Source organism: Euprymna scolopes, chromosome 6 (assembly GCF_053919585.1).
Source record: "Euprymna scolopes isolate OS-2025 chromosome 6, ASM5391958v1, whole genome shotgun sequence".
NCBI classification, from domain to species: domain Eukaryota; kingdom Metazoa; phylum Mollusca; class Cephalopoda; order Sepiida; family Sepiolidae; genus Euprymna; species Euprymna scolopes.
This window is the reverse complement of record NC_136487.1, coordinates 159,975,296-160,000,351: the sequence shown is the minus strand read 5'-3', so window position 1 is coordinate 160,000,351 and position 25,056 is coordinate 159,975,296. Positions and strand designations below refer to the sequence as shown.

The 25,056-nt window shown below is 33.8% G+C and overlaps 1 long non-coding RNA gene across 1 annotated transcript in view; it reads right to left on the bottom strand.

Annotated features, from left to right (window-relative positions):
- The window catches only part of LOC145278090 (uncharacterized), a 1,008,060-nt gene that overhangs the window by 730,485 nt on the left and 252,519 nt on the right, over positions 1 to 25,056 (bottom strand). Inside the window, exon 2 of the long non-coding RNA XR_013868333.1 lies at positions 15,109 to 15,133. This is a non-coding gene — a long non-coding RNA (uncharacterized LOC145278090). The remainder of the gene's footprint in view (positions 1 to 15,108; positions 15,134 to 25,056) is intronic.

Sequence of the window (25,056 nt, the reverse complement as noted above, 5' to 3'; positions counted from 1 at the left end):
GGGGAATGTGGAGCCACCCTTTAATTGCCACCCGGGGTGGTAGTAACTGCTAGGGTCTCAACTATAGATTAAATAGGAACCGACTTAAAAAAATATATTCTATTAAAAAACTTTTTCTTCAAAATCACTTGATTCAGTATTAAATAACCTGAAAAGGGTTGATATGCCGTAAAAAAAAACATCCACACCAGAAAGACACATTGCAATGTCTTAAACGAAATTGCAAGAAGCATTAAGCTCATAGCAAAATCTTGAGCTCAGAAATATACGAAAACCAGCTTTGAAAATGTTCTTTTCACCGATGAAGTCAGGGCAACCCTTGATGAACCAGATGGGTGGGTCATATTTTGGAGGCTTATTAGATTCCCTACCCCTCATCGATTCCGTCGTCGACAGTGAGGTGAAGGTATCATGCCTGGAATAATCTGCGATGAACTAATTGGACCAAGTCGAGTGCTAGAAAGTGTCAAATTGAAAAGCCTGTCTCATATTTCATTTTTAAATGAGCATTTATCAACCTGACTTACTGAGCTTCCCATAGCAAATTGATTTTTTGTACGAAAATGCGCCACCCCCCTTAGTCAAGGCTACGACATCCTACCTTAAGCCATTAGGCGTTATTGGAGAAAATTTGACGAGATGGACACCTTGTTCTCTAGATATATACCCCATTGAGCAGCTCTGGTAAATACTAAAGATGGCATTTTTTGAAGAAGGTGTTCAATTATCGTCGAAGGATGAATTTTGGAAGTTTCCTATAGCATCATATAATCGCAAATCCTCCGATGTACATAATCAGTTGACAAGAGGCTATTCAAAGTGAAGTTTTATCACTGAAGTTATCAATATGATGAATACATATTTTCTTAAAAAAAAAGATAATGTGAAATTCGTTCTTGTTTGTAGTTCATATTATTACTTGATATGTTCTTTATTTCAAATAAATAGAAATATGAGGTTAGAATATTATTTTAATTATCAAAGAATATACATTTTAGACACTTGTAATAAAGTGATTCACACTTAAAATTACCAGAAAATAGACACATTCGCAGAACTTTATAATATTTGTTCAAATTCCACAAGAATCAGAGAAAAAATGCACTTAGTTATGCGCTTCTAGTGAACCAAATTTCACTGCTCTATGTTCTATAGCTATCTCAAAATTAAAGAAATATATTGACCTGAAATAAAGCGATACACAGGGTGTATACTGTTAATCATTTATATATCCTCTGTTGTTATATTTAGCATATATTGAGCTTTTAAACAAATATGATTGATATGCACAAACAATGAAAAATTAAAAAAAAACATATTTAAACAGAACAGCTTACACACAAACATCTATCTATCTATCTATCTATCTATCTATCTATATATATATATATATATATTTATATATATATATATATATATATATTTATATATATATATATATATATATATATATATATATATAATGAACCCTAGCTTGGGTTGAGAGTCCTGGATATGACCTTAAACTATATCCGAAGGTGAGGCCCCAGCTTGCGGGCTTTGGAGAGTGTGGAGTAACCCTTTTATTGCTATTGCTCCCAGATGCACTCTGACTAGGAGTGGTAGTGCCTGTTAGGGTCCCAACTATAGGTTTGATAGAATTTGGCTTGAAAAAGAAAACAACTATATTCTATAAAAAAAAAAATTTCTTAAAAATAACTGGATTCGGCATTAAATCTGGAAAGGGTTGATATGCCATAAAACAAAACCAACCAACCAACCAACCTACTTGGGTAGAGCATATTGGGAAGTGATATACAAATTATCATTAGCGTATTAATTTAGGTTAGGTATTTGGACAATGTTAAAAGATTTTTAATTCACTGTCCGCATATCAACAGCTGTACTTCTTCTAATTCGACCTCGCTGTCTCTCCCTTTCTCTGACCTGTTGTCTTTGTTTTTCCCTGATCTTTTGCCGATAAGTTCGCATATTTGCACGGATGTTTTCCATTCTCCGATCCATAATGAAATTTATGGAAAAGAGATGTTCTTTTAGAGACTAAGGCGAGTGATAGTAATTGTCTGTATTTTTGAGATGAGGTGTTTTCATTGATTGAGATTGTCGGACTGACTTCCTCATCTTGGTTGTTATCGTCACAACGTTTCGGCCGTTTTGCCCTCCGGCCTTCATCAGGTGTTTTGTATCGAACTGGGAACAGTTTGCTAGGAGTCTCGAACCCAACCCTTTATTATTATTAGAAGAGCGCACATGTGTACCATTGCCAAACTTAATGGGAATGCTGACATTCTGCATAGAAACAACCTACTTCAGAATGGGTACTGGCCTATATCGACAAGAGGAGGGGCTAGCTATGGGCTCGGCATTATCACCAGTGATGGCGAACATATACATGGAATACTTCGAAAACATGGCCTTAGGTTATGCTCCCTTAAAGCCAACCATCTGGCTAAGATACGTTGATGACACCTTCATACTCTGGCCCCATCAGGAAGACACCCAGGCTCTCCTAGACCATGCGAACTCAATAAGACCATCGATACAGTTCACAATGGAGAAAGAAAAAGATAACCAACTGGTATTCCTTGATATACTCATATCACGCACAGAGCATGGGTTTAAGACATCCGTATATCGCAAGCCTACCTTCACCGGACAATACCTTAACTTCAACTCCCATCACCCATACAGTATCAAACATGGAATCGCACGCTGCTTCCAACATCGAGCAGAGACAATAAGTAGCGATATCATTACATACCACCAAGAAATGGTCAGGTTGAAGAATAACCTCTGTCGTAACAACTACCACGATAGCATACTATCCACCAGACGTGTTTATAGCATAAGAGAGGAGAATGAAACCCAAAAACCTCCAACGGTCTGTCTACCATACGTACGAGGCATCTCCGAAAAGATTCAGAGAATATGTGCCCCCTATAACATTAGGACGGTATTAAAAAATGAGTCAACACTCAGACGACAGCTGGTACGATTGAAGCCTCGCATTGAGGAGAACATGATCAAAAACTGCATATACTCCATTCCATGCAGTTGCAGAAAGGTTTACAAGGGTGAAACATGCCGCTCCCTTAAAGTGAAGGTGGAAGAACACCGAAAAGCGGTAACTAAAGGGGAGACGGGAAAATCGGGTATAGCCAACCATGTCTAGATGGAGAGGGGGGGACCATCGCTCCCTATGGGATGAAGTAAAAATAATAAACAGAGAGACCCACTGGAAAGTGAGAAAACTTAAAGAAGCAGCTCACATGCTTGGACATAACAACCTACTGAGCAAACCAAGCATAGAGCTGAATGCAATTTGGACACCTCTGATAGAGAGAGAAAACCTTGAATAACAACATAGGTTTAGCATCAACAAAAACCAACTAAGAATTGTCCTAGTGACATATGGCCTAGTGGTCCTAGACGTTGTATCAAAGTTTACAGTTCCCAAAAGGTGCTGAGTTACATCCTAAACGAAGGCAGTAAAAAGTAACATTCAAAAACAGAGAATCAGCAACTATGTCACAGAGCCTAGCTGGAGTTCGAACACGGTACCCCCGTAATAATAATAAAGGGTTGGGTTCGAGACTCCTAATAAATGGTTTCCCAGTTCGATACAAAACACCTGATGAAGGCCGGAGGGCAAAACGGTCAATCAATAAGGCGAGTGAATTCCTCAAAATAAATACAATATAATATTTTCTGCAATTTGTATTGCTTAAAAAAAATAATACCTACATATGAACTAAAATACAGAAATTCACTGCAATAAATGCATTATGTTTTAAAATTGATAATCTTTTACTATTTTAAAGTGGAAAATATAGTAAATTTAACAAAATAATTTCCGAAATAAATTTTGATCAGTATATTCATAAAATAAAAGATGTCAATTCTCTTGCATATCGTTCATTTACCATTTAAAGTAGTTTAAATATTTTAGGCCACTAAAATATAAGAATCTAAGCAAACACAACGTGTGTGTGATAGATTATGCATATGGTGCCAATGCTTAACTCCTCCAGTTAAATAAAAATTTAAAATACTTAAAATCAACAAATATACGAAAGTAAAAGTAGCATAAATAAATGTAAACAAATTTTGTGAAATAGTTCAAACTTTCAAATTTGTAGCATTACATTTTAAGTTTACAATTTTGATAAAAAAAAAAATTCGATTCAAAATAAGAAATAAAGTCACAAGAATCAGAGTCCAATCGATTTGATAGGAAAAAAGGGTTTCCTTTTCAGAGAAAATGTTTCAAAAGTCACAAAAAATTTACTATTTATATATTGTTGTATCAATTTAACATTGGCTGAAAATGTTCTGTTGATCGCTTTAAAATTACTCGAAAAAAATGACTTTCTTTACGGTTTTAAAATGCTTTCAGGACACAACCTAAGAAAATAAATAATTCAATACAAGCTTCTGAAATGACGAACGCAACAACTTCATAAAAGGTAACACAGCAAAGGTTTATTAAGGAGAATGTCATCGTCAAAAGCTGGACTCCGGCTACCTGGTGTTATCGCGGAACTTATTCCCCGTGGAATCGTCGATACCGTTATAAATAACACCAGGTGGAGAGAAAGAGAGAGAGAAAGAGAGAGAGAGAGAGAGAGAGAGAGAGAAAGAGGTCAGTTCTGTTTGATGATAGGAAGGATAAATTGATGTCTCTAAGAATGAGTTGTTCTTCCAACCGGATGCTGGCCGATTTCCTTTGGGGATAGGAAGGATCAATGCGCCGTACCCCTGATCGGTCAGTATGTGGCCAAATAGCACAGGGGAGAGGCATTGATTCGTGAAAAGAAAAAAAGTTCCATTTGTTTTTGCTACAACTTCTTGTTTCAGTGTCGTCTGCGTTAATGAATTTTAAATTTATAATTTGAACCTATATACCCCTCCCCCTCCATGTATATAAATATTTGTATTTTGTAACTAATATATTTTTTTTATTTGTCTAGTTCATAACGTAAATAGATAAATGAAAATGCAATAACGTTGTTCTCTCATTTTTTTCAAATAAAATTTATGAATAAAAGTAAAAAAAAATCTCAGTAAATGCTTTTTTTTCTGCTACGCACGCACACACACCCACACACATACACACACACACACACACACACACACACACACCAAATAGTAAAACAATAAAAAAAAAACATCGACCGAATGACTATCAAATGTAAACAAAAAATACTTATATTTTAAAAAGAAAGCAAAACGTCGTAAGTATAAAAATTTATTAAAAGTAAACGTTAATACCATCAATTTTTATGCTTGTCATTTCAACCCCATCCATATTTTGCAGAAATATCAATGTATAAAATTTGTTAGGTGAAAGTTCAGTATAGTTGCAAAACGGACGCACGCACCCACACGCACGCACACACACACAGACGCACACAAAGGAAGTAGTTTTGTTTTTGTCTATTTAAGGTTTACGCAAGGAAGAGACCATTATCTTATAGCGGGTGAAAGGTATTAAGAAGAAATAAAACATGTTTCATAGAAGTAACCTGTAAACAAAAAATTACTTATGTTTAAAAAAAGAAGCTAAACGTCGTAAGTATAAAAAAAAATTTTTATTAAATTAAACATGAATACCGACAGTCTGTTTATGTTTCCGAAATAAGCTTTTGAAATAACAAGATAAGGCCGCCATCTTTGTTTCAGTTTTCAATTGGTTAAGAAGAAGTCTCATTTATCCAATCAGAACGAAGCGTTCTTTGTACATCGCAGCGACACAAGTTATTTTTTTATTCAGTTTTCTTTCAAATGTTTATTAGGTGTTTGGAATATTCCATTTTCCCTTTAAGGATTTTTAGGTTGATAACGGACGGAGCGATAAGCGTAACAATATAATGATAATGTGATAATATATGTGTGTGCGGTCAATTATTTGTAGTAATTAGGATGGGTTGGGAGTTGGTCACGCTCTTTATTTACTATGTTGATATATATATATATATATATATATATATATATATAGAGAGAGAGAGAGAGAGAGAGAGAGAGAGAGAGAAAGAGAAACAGATGGTGAGAGAGAGAAAGAAAGAGATGGAGAGAAAGAGAGAGAGAGAGAGAGAGATGATCGGAATAATGGAAATAGTATTCCGATGAGATAAAGAGATAAAAAAAGAACAAACCAAGCCAAACCTCCTTTTCGTCGTTATTGTAAGATTCATCCAGAAAAAGGCTGACAATAAAGCTGTAACGCTAATGTACATGTGACTTTATTTTTTTTATCTCTGCCTCTTTCTCTATCTATCTATCTATCTATCTATTTATCTATCTATTTATCTATCTATCTATCCATCTATATATCAATCTATCTATCTATCTATCTATCTATATATATATACTTATATATATATATATATACACCTATATATCTATCTATCTATCTCTCTCTCTCTATATATATATATATATGCGTAATTTTTATATTGAAATATGGAATACATGTGTTTTTTTATCTCTGTCTCTTTCACTATCTATCTATCTATATATCTATTTATCTATCTATCCATCTATCTATTTATCTATCTATATATCTATATATCTAGATCTATATCTATCTATCTATCTATCTATCTCTCTCTCTCTATATATATATATATATGCGTAATTTTTATATTGAAATATGGAATACATGTGTCTATATATTATAGTTTAAATAACGCAGCACGACACACATATGAATGAGCAATATTTATTCTTCAGCATAAATGTCTAAAGGCACGGTTTACCATATAGTAAGTACTTATCTATCACATCTGTTAGTTTCCCGCGAGATCTGCTGGCTTGCATCGCATTGTTTTGGCATATTCTCATGATGAGTGCCTTACTTCAACACACATCTTCTCACAAACATGAATCCTTATAAAGTTTATATAAACAGAAAGTGCCCTCCTCTAAAATTGTTACTTGCCATGATGGATGAAAGCTCGGCCTGTCGAAAACACAAATGGCTTTTAATTTCAGCACGAAGACGTGCATCACTAACAACACTAGAGTTATATACTTGCATCTTTTGGGTTTTCGCGCTACTGTTTTCATCTTGAATGTTAATTTTACAGCATTTCGATTAATGTAACCTCCGACCTTCTTGCTAGCCTGTACCGGAGTACATAGAGTACTTGCTAAATTTAACTGTAAGTTACACTCTTCTGGAGGTTTAAGCTTCAATTCTCAGTACGAACGACACTCTGAGTACTATTGGGAAGTACTTAAGACTTCTATCCAGCCATGGCTGACCGAACGAGAACATGCTACCTATGTGGACTAAATAAAGGGTTCTATTCGAAATCTCGTATAGATTCACGAGTTTAACAGAAAACCTCCAGAGTTTGACAAGATACACCTGAAAAAAGTTGAATCTATAACAGAGCGCATATGAGCTTGTATGACAACATCAGTGACAGCCAAAGCATGGGTAGCAAGCGATTGTATTAGCAGCAGGAGCAGCGTTTGAACACGTATGCAAATTAGCAAGCGTGCTCGGGCTTGCTTCTGAAACAAAAGAAAAAATATGGGAACAACGTGATCGAAAAGAAAAAAAGTCGACTCCGAAGGAGACTGACGTGTAAACTGAAGGTGAGAATGAGCCGGCTGTTGCCAGTGTGCGCTCGGAAGTAAGAGAAACGTGCACTAAATGAGAAAAAGTGATAGAAAAATATTTTAAGGTGGTATGGAGACGCGTGAGTAACGGCAAAAGTGCTTTTGTTAAAAAAGAAAAAATGTCGATACAGATTTTCATTTACTTATTTCCGGTTTAAATTTATGAATTACTAAAGGATACGTAACGCCACTTAGGGTGTTCAATATTTACCGCCACAACTTTCTATTCTAATCTATATTAAGTGAATTTCCATCTTTTTCATGTGTATATGGATAAATATTAACTTGAAGATTACTTTTGATAATATGATCTATAATTTAGCGAAACGAATTGCCAATGTAGAGCTATTCAAATCCATAAAGTCCGCAGTAGACATAGCGAAGACCTTAAATGCGAACCGAATGTTGGTGTGGAGAGCACGAAAACGTTTCAAATCAACTAATGCGATCAGAATATTTGGTATATATGGGAGAGTACAGTCTCAGCTTGCAACCATACCAATTTGGAGACTTTGAGAAGAAATTATGTGAGAATTCGGCCACCAAAATGCAACAGAAGTCATTTCTTACTTGTGTAGAGCATTCACTAGGCGTTTATAGCAGGTTAGTAATGCACAGGACAGTTACATTAAATGAAGTTTTAATATTTTAAATCTAGTAAAACTATTGTATATATTTACGTTGGGGCGATCTGTGTTGTTTAATTCATAATTATACAATAAAGAGAGAGTCTCTAAGGCGTTTTCCCATTCATTGTAAAATTATCATAACGATAGATATATTTTAGTCGTTCCCCCATTTTCTTTCCGATAGTTTCATTTTATTTTAGTCGTTCCCTTGTTTAAATTCGTTTCCCTATATAAAAAAAGCAACTCTCGATTCCGCTTTGAAAAGTGCGGGCGAAACCTGGTCGGCTAACCCTACCCTCTTATTTATGTAACTTTCTTAAAACCTCCATTGAATGTTTTCCCTCCGTCCTTCTTTTTACCATGAATACAAAAATAACGCTCTTCCATTTTTTAATACACACACACACACACACACACACACACACACACACATATATATATATATATATATATATATATTAGTGATAGGGCGATTCCATTACTTTTACCGATTCCGATAAAATTACCGATTCCGTATTAAATTCCCGATTCCGATACAATTACCGATTCCGATTCCGGTTCTTTATAAATCTTTACATATGTAATTATAAAGTTGTTATTTTTCATGATTACCGTAAAAACACATGTTAAATGTGCAGATACCATTTTAAACGTAAGACAAACTTGTGAGGGATGATCTATCGGTTTTAGTTTTACCAATAGGTTAAACTCAACGGATATTTACTATTTTAGTATTACTATCAGCGTTAGAATATTTTTATTTAAAGAAAATCAAATGAAAGTCCAATTAAAAAAAATCGGTGTTGGCATCTGATAATAGGCAGAAAGTTTTCCGATTCCGATACCCCCAAAATTTTCGATTTTTTCAATTCGTGATTCCGATTCCGATTAATCGACCCAACACTATATATATATATATATATATATATATATATATATATATATATATATATATATATATATATATATATACACACATTTTTATATTGTTCATCTTTTTCGATATATATATATATATATATATACAGATTTTTATATTGTTCATCTTTTTCGCTATATATATATATATATATATATATATATATGTATATATATATATATATATCGAAAAAGTTGAGCAATAGAAAAATGTGTATTAAGCCATGGCAAATAACGTCCAATTACAATAATTTTATTTATTCTACACATATAACTCAATCCCTAAACCTATCAATACTTGAGCATGTATTTGTATGATAAAAATGTATGCACAAAAAGGCTGAAAGGAAAGAAATGTTCATTAATCAAGTTTGAGCATAATAGCCAATGTAAACTAATGGAAAAGAAATGGAAGCCTGTTTTTTCTCATTGATCAGGAAGGGGAGGTGCAGCTATCAGGTTGAGACTCCTAGAATTTACCTGGGCGCGGGAAAATGCGCTATCGTGGTTTCGTAGGGGAAGAATGGAGACTGAGAAAAGGCCGAATGTGTGGGTGAAAGCTGGGAAGATAGAGAACGATGTATGACAGTTTCTGACATTCAGGCCACTGCATTTATCGGCACGAAATCAACATTTACTGTCAGTCAGATATTGGCTAGACGGTCAGGGAAAAATGGGTCGAGAGTGAGAATTTTAGTGAGCAGACGAATCTCTCCATGCGTAACTGGGACGTGCCGCAAGGTAACTGCATGATGCTATTATTTCAGGTTATTACACTTGCGCGACAAACGACGTCTAGTGCGGCAGTTCTTAAAATCTTCTTTCCACGGCCGTACTAGACGTCGTTTTATGAAAAAGAATTATTCATGGATACGATGTGAATTCTTGGTCTGTTCCAAAATGGGTGCTAAAGCAGAGAGTGATCCGCGCTATTTTTTTAATCGTATTTTCATGTTTAATTAAAGTTTTATGATATGTTTTTTATTTAACTGTAAGGTTAAACTACAGAATAGGTACAAATCACCCTCCCCTCCCCATGTTAAGAATGGCTTTTTAAATAATAACCTTATTATTTCAGACCGGATCACTCTCTGAATGAGTACCCCAATTTGTTCACCACCGTTTGCAAATCACATATTTTCGCCAGGTATAGCAAATATAAACTAACGAAAGATTCTAAATTATGACAAACACAAACTCATGATTTTTTTAGTCAGAATTTATAATATACAGGAAGCGTCAGTACATGAATGACTCCTATTTTTTCATTCCGCTTGGATAGATTTCAGAACGAGTCTCGTATAATGGAAACGAATTTTTGGCGTATTTTACGACAAAAAAAAAACAATACATTTACTTGTTTGAATTTGTTTTTAGCTAATTTACTACGTCCGTTTCTGATGATAAAATTACAAATATTTATTACTTTTAAATTACCAAGAAACTAAAACATAGATAATTCCATATAAATGGTTTTTTACGTTTGTGAAAATTCACATTAATTACATGCGTTTTACAGTACTCGAAATATAACCACCCATAAAAAAACAAAACAATTCTGTGCATTTGGAAAAAATATATTTATATAACTTAATCAGAATACAGAAAGAAAAACCTAATAAATTTAGTGTAATATATTGGTAACGTTGTCTTACTAATATATATATATATATATATATATATATATATATATATATATATATATATATATATATATATATATACAATTTTATCAACAAATGATTTTATGAAATTATGGTAGATATTAAATTAAAATTAAAACGTTCAAAAGTCACGTATTATGATTATATTGTGCTCTAAAATGAATCATATTGTGCTCTAAAATTAATCATCTATTTTGAACGCATCCTTGTCTTATAGAAGAATGTACAGTTGATTCCATAGAATGAGTCTTTCTGCTTGTAAAGTGATATAACTTCTTATATGGTTGCTTGTATAAAAATGTTAACTTTAGTCAAAATCGAACATATTACTTTCATCGGATTTTTCGATTATCAATTTTTTATAAATATACATCCCGATACAAAACCTACGTTAGAACACTACTAGACAAATACATCCGAATGAATTTTTTTTTAAAAAGCCGGACTAGCAGTTTCCGAGTATATAGTTCTTTATATATATATATATATATATATATATATATATATATATATATATATATATATATATATATATATATATATACTGTTTTAACAAAAATAAAGACTTCAGGAAATGGGTTGATAGCAACAAAAAGTTTATTTCATTGTTAGTTATAATTGTTTCAAGACCATTTGGACAAATTCAAACAATATGTCGTTTGACAATGAAACATTAAGGAAAAGAAACATTTCCTTTATGAGGAAATGAAAACAAGCGAGAACACTTTACCTCTGTCGCATCCTTTGCAAAGTATTTTTTTAAGTATTTTTTTTTTACTATTTGGAAACCCATTTTTAACATGGTGATGACATTGGCTTCGTTAGCTATAATGTGTCTTCCTTCTATGAATGTTTAAATTTTATTTTAATTATATGAATTTGGTGAGGTATTCAATTAATTTGCTTTGCTGTAAAAAACATAAAAAAAAACAAAAACGAGATGAAAATAATAAAAACTAGCGGGACCTGTGGGAAATTCGACAGGGGACTCATTAATATATAATATATTGACGTTGGTATTCATGGCGTAAATAGACATGCTCTGATAGATTGTAACTCTTGTTAAAACTGCTTAAGTATTTATCTAAGCAAGCATTGACGCCGAGCGTAACCAGATCGTAAAGAATGCTTAAATATGTTATTTTAATTTTTATCGATTTTATATATATATATATTATTATAGAGTTAATATTCTATCGATTTTTATATTATAAAGTTGCGATTTCAAAAATAAAAAAATATATATCTTTATGATTTTGGTGAATCAGCTTGAATTTCTTCTGCTTTACTCGAACCGAAACAAAACAGATCAGGGCACATAGACATTTTAGTGGATAGATGCTAAACGATTACAAAGGAAATGAAGAAGTTACAAATAAAACTCTGCTAATCAATGTTAAATCTGTAAAGGAGTTTTATATCTCATTCTGTGATCCTTCTCAGCCTTGTGTTGAAAAGAAACAACTTCTAATAAAGAACAAGTTTTGCTTGTTTAATTTTTTATTTAAAAATTTTAAAGAATCGATTCGGAATCGAAGCTTAGACTATAATTTTTCCGAATCCGATACCGATTCTGATACCCCAAAAAGTTTCGATTTTTCAGATTCTCGATTCTGATTTCCATTAATCGTCCGAACACTCTTATATATATATATATATATATATATATATATATATATATATATATATATATATATATATATATATATATACAGTGATGATCATATTTATTGGCACGGTAAAATAAAAGTTAAATTTTGTCTAATAAATTCTAAAAAAGGGATTAAATTAAAGAAAATAACAAAGTATATTATGTATTTTTAACTGGCCTTTCCGATGCAGCAATCGGATTATGAAAAAAAAAATAACAAAGGAACAACAAATATAATTGCAAAAAACCCTTGTTCAAAATTATTGGCACGGCTTTGTTTTTCTTTTAGTATCAGTATAATATCAATCAATTTCCGGTTTACATGTTTTCTGAACTTTTTTATAGCCATATTATGCTTGTTTAACGCTAATTCAGTGAATAATTTTTTTCAGATAATTTTTAGATAGCGATTTATTTAAACTATTATAAGTGACTAAATTATAATTTTCAATCGCCATGGTTAAAACTAAGGAACACAGCGAAGACGTCAGGAAGCTTGTTGTAGCATGCCATACCAATGGGGAGGGCTATGATAAGATTTCAAAGAAGCTAAACCTTCCCAAATCCACTGTTAGAGCCATAATAAACAAGTTCAAATCGCAAGGCCACGTTATGAGTTTAGAGGGTAGAGGGAGAAAAAGGATTCTTTCCCCAAGAGATGAACGGAAAATTGTTCGACAAGTAAAACAAAACCTAAGGATCTCTGTTGGGGAGATTGTTGATGAACAGAGCACCTCTGGAGTGAATGTATCTCGACATACAGTTGGTAGAGTTTTGAAGAGAGCTGGTTTAAAAGCATGTCGTCCGAGAAAGACTCCCTTATTGAAGCCTATGCACCTGAAAGCAAGGCTAGCCTTTGCAAAACGTCATATTGATAAAGATGTTGCATTCTGGAAACGTGTTCTATGGACTGAAGAAACGAAAATAGAGTTATTTGGCCATAATAAAGTGTCTTATATTTACAGAAAATCTGGCGAAACTTTCCTGCCTAAGAACACCATACCCACAGTGAAGCACGGTGGAGGCAGTTTGATGTTTTGGGGATCCTTTGCTGCCTCTGGACCAGGGCGACTTGTTAAGGTCACAGGTAGCATAAAAAGGAAGATTATGTTAAAATATTGGATGAAAACCTGAAAGACTCTGCTAAAGAGCTCTCACTTGGTCGTCGTTGGTGGTTCATGCAAGATAATGACCCAAAGCATTCGGCTAAACTGACTAAGAAATGGCTGGAGGACAATCATATTAATGTTTTGGAGTGGCCATCACAAAGCCCAGACCTTAATCCAATTGAAAATTTATGGAGAACATTAAAATTGAGGGTAATGCAAAGGAAGCCTAAGAATCTTATTCAATTGGAGGATTATTGTCAGGAAGAGTGGGCTAAAATTACTACTGAAGAGTGCAACAACTTGCTTGTAAACTATGAATAGCGACTGAGGAAGGTAATCAAGGCCAAAGGCTATACAATTGATTATTAAATAAATCGTGCCAATAATTTTGAACAAGGGTTTTTTGCAATTATGTTTGTTGTTCCTTTGTTATTTATTTTTTCTAAAATCCGATTGCTGCATCGGAAAGGCCAGTTAAAAATACATAATATACTTTGTTATTTTCTTTAATTTAATCACTTTTTTAGAATTTATTAGACAAAATTTAACTTTTATTTTACCGTGCCATTAAATATGATCATCACTATATATATATATATATATATATATATATATATATATATATATATATATATATATATATATATATATATATATATATGATGGACTCTCCCGTCGATTTCGACGTATGAGGTTCGGACAACCCATATTTCTAAAACTCATTTATGCTTTTATATATATATATATATATATATATATATATATATATATATATATAGTTAGTTAGTTAGTTAGTTAGATTTGAAAATATATATGACAATTAAATTACACTGAATTTTCCTCGTTTATTTGCTGTTACTTCGTATTTTTATATATTTCAGTTTTACTGGGTTTGCTAGTCAGCAAATTAAAGTCTTTGTTATTCACCAATTTATCGTTTATTAAGCAAGGGGTTAATTGACCTCTAATTCACCTGTTTCTTTGTTCTTTTTTGCTGTGGTATTTTTTCTTTTTGTGTGTGGAGGTCAACAAATTTTTATATGGATGTTTATATTTGCATTTTATTTATACGCTTGCATTTGTTTATGCATTTGATTTATTAATTATTATTATTCTCATTATAATTATCATTTTTGCTATTATAGATGCTATTATCATTTATTCATCTTCATTGTTGTTATAAGGTTATTTTGTTTATACATACGTTTGCAGTTTCTTTAAGTTAAGGGTTGTTTAAGTTTAGAATGTAAAATTTCTCATTTATACATAATCTACATGAGCCGTCTTAGTTCTACATGTGCTGGCTTTCAGTGCTATTTTAATGGCTACTGTCGGTAATCACGTACTTTGCTTGAACTCCCAGTAGTGGTTCGTAAATGATGTATTTATTCGGCATTTTTTTTTCGTTTTTGAATGTGCTTTTTTTGTCGAAGAGAAAATGCGGCAATATTTTTTTATTAATTAATCGCTATTTATATTTTCAAAACGTAAAAACTAGCTTTACTTACCTATCGAGGTCTGTCGAAGTAAATACTGAAAATAGATAAAAATATATGCAGCTATTTTAATAAATAATAATAATAATAATAATAATAATAATAATAATGATAATAATAATAATAAGAAGAAGAAGAAGAAGAAGAAGAAGAAGAAGACACATGATTTATATTCGCTGGCCAGACAAATAGCTGCAGAGGCAAAAGATAAAGAGTTACAGGGTAACAAGAACATTGAAGCTGCATATGTTTAAGTCCGCTATCCCATCCCCCCCCATTGTCTCATCATCGAACCCACACCCACTCAAAAGAGCGATGCTAAATAGTCGAGAAATGTCAAGGGGGATGAAAAGACCGATGAGATAGCGATGACCAGGTCTCCGCAGGACAAGTGGCTAGAGAAATGGAAAATTGGATAGTTTTATTGCTACTCAAATTCGCATGGAGACTAATGGTCGTTGCCAGCAATAAATTAATGGCAAGCGGATGTTGTGATAATGCAAATTTATTTTCATATGTTATTGAAAGAGGTTGAGAGTACTGAAAATCTGAGGAGACTTGTTATCATTTAGCTTCCAGGGAAGGCCGCAGGTTGGTTTCAAGGAGAGATCTCTTTGCGTGTCAATATTAATAACAATGGTAATAATATATATCGATATGTATAAATATAGATATAACTATGGATACATGCATGTTGATATATATTTACAAAATTGCATGTGGCGGTTGTTCAAAAAGTATGGCCTTCTATATTTTAACGCAAAAACAAACATTTTTAAGAGTCACTAAGACGGAAGTGATACCCTTAAAACAAGCTCCTTTTGTGATTCAAAATTTATTTTTCCACATAGTAACTAACATTCTGAAAGTACTGTTGGCAGCCTCTTTTTATAAGTCGGTCGTAAAATTCATAGTTCATTTTGTCACTTACATTTTTGTCGCTATTCTGAGATCCACTAACTCATCTATTAACTGTGGTGATATCAACTGCATAGGCGTCGTTTACATTTAACAGGCGCGTTGACTGCTCATCGGTTCAATTTTCTGTATAAAAACTTTCAATGCCGTACATCTGCTTCTGATGTACGCCCATAATATATTCTTAGTGTCTCGCACAGTCAATATTGGCAACAGAAAATTACAATTTTCATGTCATGAATGCATAAGTTCAGTCATGATAACAATGCAGTTGGTAATGTCATCTGGGTGGAATAAAAAAAAATTAAAGTAATTCGTTGTTCAACTTCCCTAGTATTTTCAAAGGAAATTATTAATAGATTATTATAAATAAATAATTATTATAATTATTATTTATAAATACTATTAATTATTATAATTATTATTTATAAATATTATTTATTATAAATAAAATAATATAAATAACCAAAGCAGTGAAAAGTTGTATAATGGGCTCGTCTAAACACTGTATAGAAAAGCTTAGACGAACAAAAGAGAACATTTTTAACACCATCGATGCCTCCTTTCAGTCTCAGGAGATAGTGAATAGCACATCTCTCCTATATATATATATATATTTTTTTTTTACACAGTGGTCACCACATATCAAGGCCCGGAAGCCTCTCATGGATAAGGGTTATTGCAAGTACATTACGTTAGTGTGGAGATTTGATGAAGTGTTCACTTAAGGGGGCGGTTCATTAGGAATTTGTAAACATTGGACTTGATATATATATATATACATATCTCTCTCTCTCTCTCTCTCTCTCTCTCTATATATATATATATATATATATATATATATATATATATATATATATATCGGGGCACCGATAGTCGTTGGTCTTAATGGTACAACTATCGTCTTCGTAGCTTTTCAAATTGTTGAGTTACAAAGTAGGAGGCTTTATTTAGGAACAATCCTCGTCTAACAAACCGCGCTTTGGACACCCGTACACCGCCATCGTTCATCGTTGACAAATGAGCAGAATAATGGTAGCTATATGTTAAAATAAATTATGGAGAAAAAAACGTTCTCTCGTTTTCGTCACATTTCAATTGTTTTAGTCAAAAGAACAGGATTTACATCTTGAGCCACTCTTATACATGACGACTCTTAATACTTTTAACTGCTTAAGCTGTTCATATGTAAATCTTATGATGACTTTATTCGGAGTTTTTATTATTCCCTCAATCGTCACACTCTTATTTTATATTTCTCTCTGTTTGACAGTAAAATACGTCAGAAAGAAATTGCACAGGTGTATAGCGCTAGTGTATATGCTTTATGCAACCTATTAACTACATGCATATGTTTTGTCATAATCGTTTGAAAATATCTTGTTGATGAGGTTTGGGTTTTTAATACAATTTTTTTAAACTCCAAACAAGGCATAGTTCCACGCAGAAGTAGGAGGCAACAATCGGGAACATAAGTTGCAGGGATATAATGAAAGGGAGATGAGCAGTACGATGTCGTTTCACATTATACTTGAACTTCTGCATGTCAGTACAATTGGGAAAGCAGAATCCCGAGAGGGAGTTCGAAAGTCTAGCAGTTTTGGGGAATAAACTATTGAAGTAGAAAGCTTTATTTAACCTTTGGGTCTTTACTGTGTAGGGGTTAGGGTTTTGCTGCATGTCGAGTTTGTCGGGAGTATATACGCCGAGGGGGTACAAGTGCTTGTAGTTCGTCAAATAATTTACTATCAAAATACTTGGAGACCAGGCAAAGGTATGAAACATTCCGTCGACGCGACAGAGGCTGAAGCTTTGATTACAGTTCAGGATCTATCAGATTGTCGACTCTCTTTTGAATGATGTCCATGAGTGAGACTAGTAGCAGTTACACTATCGCAAATGTGACAACAATACTCCATACCTGGGCGAATAGTGGCCTTAGAGAGGTGCAGGATACTTTCAGGTGTAAGTAGCTTTCTAGCAAGGTAGAGAAAGCACATCTCCTTCGTAGCTGCCTTTGCAATGCTCTCAATGTATCTGTTTCAACTCATATTCCCTGTGAACGTTTAGCCGAGGAGTTTAAAAGAAGTACTTTAAGTTAATGTGTCTATGTCCATTTTTATTATATGTTGAGAAAGTTTTTTGTAATTGTTGAAAGAAACAAGCTTTTAGTCTTGGCAACATTGAATTTGATCATCCATTTATGCCGCCATTCCACTACAGATTGGGGATCATCCTCTCTAGTTTTTCTACCATTTCATTAGATATGTGTTCATTTGTTTTCCCCTCGTGCCTATTATAGAGTATGGTGTCATCAGCAAATATACCCATCTCAAAGACAATTTTATCATGGAGATCATTTATAAGTATTTTGAATAAGAAAGGTCCAAAGATGAATCCTTGAGGTACCTCCGCATTTATATCATTATTGTTTAGATGTACGCCCGTTGAGGACAACGTGGATTTTACTCTTACTTGAGAATTTAATTACTTTTCCTGAGAAGACAATCGTGTCATACCATGTCAAAAACCTTAGATATATCACGGGCTACCAATATACCTTCCCCTGTTTTGCCCATTGAATGGTATATACGTTCAGATATTACAGTTAGAATATCTGCTGTGGAACGGGCTTGCCTAAATCCATATGCTTTGTCGGTCAGATTTTAGCAGCTCTAAGGTGATGAACTTGAGCTTGATTAATTATGGGCTTAAATATGTTTTGCGAAAAGCAGGAGGAGACTAATAGGGCAATAATTTAATGGGTCAGTTATTTTGTCAGAATTCTTAAAAACTGGTATCACAGAAGCAGTTAACAGCAGTAAGGAAAGCGAGATTCATTAAGGCATTTGTTGTAAAGTTTGGAGAGAACTGGAGCAACCTCATGCTTTTGAGGTGTCTACGTATTTACGATAGCATGCATTTGAGAAGAGATAATTTTCAGATCACCTAGTGTGGCGTCTGTCCGGAAAGAAAAATCAAAGAGGAAGTGGTGTATTGGGCTCAATGTGGAGTTAGAGGAAAACCGACTGGTAAGCATGTTAGTCTTCCTGGTTGCCGTGCAAACAACCTTATGATTGCTTGATAGTTGATAGTTGTTTTCCCATTATGTACTACAGTGTGGTACATATTACAAAAATCATGGGTTCCTAATTCCTGTGCTTCAATGCGTTTTCTGGTGGTTTCAGTATATTCTCTCTAACTTGTCGCTATCTCTCTCTTACAATTACTTCTAGTTTCTATAAACTTCTGTCTGTTTGAACACAGACTCATGTCGGTTAAATATGTGCTATACATGCTGCCTTTGCGCAATGGGAACTGCATAAGTAGAAGTAAACCATTGTGGAGAGTGGCGTTTGCTATAGAATTTCCGCGTGGAAACATGTGTTTCAATTGCAGTTTTGAATCATTCAGTGGTATCATTTGCGCACTGTTCAGCGGGAAGAAAAATACCCCATGGTACATCTCTGGTGAGATTCCTGATGGCTTGCCAGTCGGCCTTTTATAATACCTCCTTGTTTTAAGCAATGGTACTTTAGTTTTGGGCAAAGAATTTAGGGCGATTTCTACCATTATTATAGCGTGATCAGCATTCCCGAGTGGGATGTGGACATTCGTAACACACTCATTGGGAACTGCGGTTAGAAATAGATCTAGAACTGAGGCCTGTTGGTCTTGCTGGTCTGCGAAACGTGTCGAAAACCTAACCATCTGTGATAGGAAATGATATATAGAGAAGCTATGTGTTGTGCAACCAGCTGCGTCCCAGTAAGTAGAGAATCCAAGCCAGTTACTCTGGCGGATATTGGAGTCACGGAATACATGTACTTGTTAGTTAGTACCGAGGAAAAGTGCCTTATCTATACTGTCAGCGACTTTGTTTATTAGGGTACAGTCCTGGGTCGATGCAGGACGCTAGAGAAAATATAAGTAGCTAATATTGTGTCGCATGTTAAGCCTAAAGCACATTTTTGCCTGGTCGTCTGATTCTTGTTTTGTTTTATTAGACAGGGGGAGGGTGTTTCGAATATAGATTCCAAGCCCGTGGATATGTCTGTCTGAGCCCTTACAGCAGAGCGGGAGATACTCAGGTATGTTAAAGTAGTTAGATCGAATTAGTTTCACTTAGTTGTACGATATCAAGGGTTTGCTAGGAGAAATTATTCATGATCAAAATGATTCAATATCATCTAAGCCCGCGAATATTTGCCTCAAGGGTTGACGCAAGTTGGTTTTGTTTGTAAGCCTAGTTTAATCGTATTTTTTTTTATTGAACTGTCATTTTATTTAAAAGTTTTAGTTAGGGTGAGAAGGGCTGGACAAGTAGTTGTGCAGAATATCAGACGTGCAACACAAGTAGACCATCAGCTGACTCTTCATCAACAGGATTGTGCCCTCGGGAAAGCCCACCGGAGATGAGTGCAAGGTATCTTTCCATGCGCGACAATCATCCTGATATTATACAACTGTTGGTGAAACAGCTGCTCTAATCGCTACCAAAGTGTAAGGACCGCGATACTATCAGTCGAAAAGAGCAGCCAGGTACTATCAGTCTGGTACCCTCAACCCATCAGACAAAAGTCAACCCAATCCAATTGCACTGGTATATATATATATGACACTCAAGCACTCCAACAGTACCCAGTTTAAAGGGATGGAATGTGGCGGGACCGGGAGTTGGGAAATCGACGTTCATTGCCCTAGTCAGGAAACAAGCTCAACCACAGGGTGATTCTGTTGAGTCCCTGTAATAGCACGTCTGCGCCGGGATAATATGCAAAGAAGTATGAAAGCCAGCGATAGACAGAGCCTATCTACACCTTAAGCAGTTTAGGTTTGCAATCCGGTAGTTTGTTCGAGTCACCATCTCTTGGGAGGTTGTCGCCGAGGACTGAAGAGGCCTCCCTCCTCTACGTTTAGCTTCCGAGATGTCCTTCTCGTAGGATAACCTGTGAATATCTACGGGTCCATCAGCACTGAGAGAGGTTGCTCCGCGCCTGGGTTCTAAACCAGGTATTGCTGCGACTTAACACGGGTAGTCAATGTTAATGGGTTAGTTTGTAGAGGGATTAAAAAGTACATTATTAAGCTTTCTATTTCATTGTTAATAGAAGAGGATATAGTTAAGAAACCATGCAGTGAAAGCAACTAAATTTGCAACAGGTTGGTTTGAGAGAGAAGAGTTAATATGTGGTTAAGATATATATATCATATGCTAGTTTAGAATATGAGAACAATTTCCTTTTACAATTTGTAACTTATTTACAGTATTTTCTAAGCTAATTGTAGTGTATTTATAATATTTTCTTACATAATTGTAATCTTCTAGGACCCTACGAGATGCTACTAATTTGTAGAGATTAACCGTGGAGTCACTAATTTGTAAGAGTGCGAGTCAGCGTTCACCAATTCATAATTAGGATCAATAAAATTTTAGGACCGATATTGCAGGTACAGACATCTCTTGAAGTCGAAAGCAGTAGGGCATCCAAGAGACCGTTAAAAATGAATTTAACGAGAACGCATATTAATGTCACCAGGTCACATTCTAACGTACATAAAAATAAAAATATAGAAAAAACTCCGAGAAATATTGACACCTGACAAAGAATTCGAAATCACTGTATTAATATGAAATTAACAAGATTTAGTTACGTCTTAGTAATATTAGCTCAAATCGTTCGAACGTGCTTTCTTGTGTTTAGTATGCAGGCTTAGTAAGATGCGGATTTTCGTTAAAATAGCATGGAGTAAAAAATTACTGATTTTTCTGTGTCCAGAATGTCATACATGACTTGGAATAAAAGTGAGTATTTTCTGAGAGAAAAATTAACAGTCCAAAATCATGGAAATAACATTGTTTAAAAAGAGAGAATTACATTCTCATTCAGTATGGTAATTTTCCATGATGAGGATTAAAGTCCATGTTCATGGCGCGCAAATTAAAGACAGAGAATGTTAACGCCTCCCAATAGCGGAGTTATTCTGATATCCAATCTTGGGAAAACAGGAGAAAATCTGATTTTATTTGTGCGGCAAATCTTTATATAGGGATGTACTCGAAAGTTCTAACCTGTTTGCTGTATCTCTACGCGCGTAAACGTATCATTGTTCTTAATTCCATGGGTGTAAGTGGCTTGATCACGACGTTGTGTCTTTGCGCATTCTGATACGATATTGAAAACGATGATAGCTACGAAAATGTTCATGCCATTGATTTGATCCGGCTGTATGTTGCGGCCGCTACAATCTATTTGCAGTATTTTCTAACCTAGTTTTCATTCATGTGAAATATTTTGTAACCGAATTGTAATCGTTTGCAGTATGTTGTTATTTTGTTGTAACATATTTGTTGCATTTTGTAACCTACATATAATCTATTTATTTTATTTTGCATAATAGTATAAGCCTATTTGCTATATTTTGTAAAATATTTGTAAAATATTGTAATATTCTGTAATATGATTGTGACTTATTTGCAATATTTTTAAGCTAGCTGTGACTTATCTGTAGTATTTTGTAGCCTATTTGTGACATAGTTCTAGCATTTGTGACATAATTCTAGTATTTGTGACAATGTTCTAGTATTTGTGACATAGTTCTGGTATTTTGAAACCTTGAAGAGGTATTAGTTTTTTGTGAAAATCATCTGTTCCTTCTTTCATCAGATTATTTCGATTATCGATTATCGATACTTATTGAAGACATTCCGATACAAAATCTAGCTAACAACACTGCCAGGCACATAAAGTAAGTTCGTGTAAAATTTTATATAACTCGGTCTACACGTTTTAAAGTCTATAGGGAACGAACTAACACATACACTCACCTCCAGACAAAGTATTTTTACATAATAGTAGAGATAGTGATATATGAGTTTGTATATGGGTTTGTATATGTGAATGAATACGAACGATGTGTTAGCTAATTGAAATGTTTTTCGATTCATTTGAAAAATAAACTGAAATATACTTGATAGCCATGTGGTTAAGGATATCGTTCGAATCACACATATATAATACATTAAAGTCATCGCTATATTTTATTCCATAGAGAAAGGTTTATGTATTGTTTTCCGTCATAAAGATAATGCCTTTCTTGTTGGGATTATTCATTGTTTTTGACAATAAGCAAAACAAATGTTTAATTTTGTGCGTTTATTGCTTGCAAACAAAAAACAAAGAAAAAAAATTTAAATGCGGGAGTAAATCATTTAAGTTTTTTTTTTTCTGTTCAATTTTCTGCACGCTATCTCTGTTTACTCTTTTAGTGCACCGTGTTTCGTTTGAATTTTCCCATCGGGGCGAGCCACAAATATCAGCACTAAATAATCACGAAATATCAGATGTAATCTTCTTAATTCAACCATAAATAATGCGGAAATGGGATGCATTTGAAAGATATTGGAGATTGAAAAAATAAATAAATTCTGTTTGTCAGACGTATAATTTCAAGTGATAAAATAAAAGAATCTTTGTAGTCGGAAATGTTTCCAGTCGTTTCATTTTTCAGTCCAAAAGATAGAGATTGCACAATTTTTGTTTCCCTAAAGACATGTTTACCGGGAGTATTCCTTGAAAGAAAGCCTATATTTTATAATCTACTGAGTCCTGTTTCGTCCTTTAAGTAGCTGAACCTAGCGAGATTCGAAACCCGGTCACTAACTCGCGCTCATCTACTCTCTTATCGAAAAGTCACAATGTGTGTGTGCGTGTGAGATCCTTCCTCATATGTTCCGAAACGACTGAACTTTTTCTTTTGAAAATTTCACACAAAGGCAATTTATATGTCTGGCAGAGTTCTTAGATGTATTTTGTACAGAAATTAACTGGATAGGTATCGAAAAAAAATGCTATCTTAAAAATAGTCTTTTTTCTTTTATAGATGAAAAATAAAAAGGAAATATTTTAAGTTTACATCTACTAAAGGAAATGATAAAATCTCAGCTCATCATTTCTTCTAAAAAACACCCAGATTTGTAATCAGCTGAATATATAGCTTTACGATAAAGCATTCGGCTGCAGATCGAATGATTCCCTGTTCAACAGCCGGCCTATCGTACCATTTTACTTTAATATTTTCTTATTAATGAGTTCGATTTACGATAAAAGAAGAGGACCATTTAAAATTGCCGCAAATCATTTCTTCGTTTGCATATTTGAAAACTGAACATTAGCGAGACTTTATTTTTCTAGGGCATTCATCGTCAATCCCAGATATCAGCTGACGTTATATTGTAAACAAACACAGACGGAATTCGATGAACGACGTTATTATTATTATTTTTTTTTTTTTCGAATTAGTTCACCGGGTAAAGTATTTCTCGTCATATATGATAATCAGAAGAGGATTGATTATATAATAATACATACGCAACCCGCATAAATTAAACTATTATGTTTAAGCCAGGCGTCCAGCAAGTGTTGCAATATATAGTTTTGTTGTGGATGTCATTTACTTTTGTTTTCGAGAAGTCATAAACAATGAAACATAGCTCGTATATAATTTAATATATATAATTAAATATACAATATATATATATATATATATATATATATATATATATATATATATATGTTTGAATGTGTAAAAATAATCTTCCCACTGTGCTCTCATGTTTGCGGGGCAGTAATAATTCAAAACATCTTTACATACATACACACATATACACAAATACACACACGCACATATATATATAGTCATTCACAGACAGACGGTTTCGCTGTATCACAGTTCTTCAGTGCCGCGAGACTTGCAACTACTACAAACTAAGATTAAAACTCGCCATATATTATACTGCTAAATGGGTATGTGGAATTAAAATGATTATTGTTCGGAAGCTTTTTTACACAAAAACCTGCATTATACACTAGAGGCAAGTAATTATTTCACTCCCTGATATGCTTAAGCACAGATAGGGAGGTTTAGTCATTCACAGACAGGAAGTTTCTCTGTATTACCGCTATTCATTGCGGCTAAATTAGCAACTACCTCAAACCAGGATTGAAACTCGATAACATATTGACGCTAGCATATAATGTA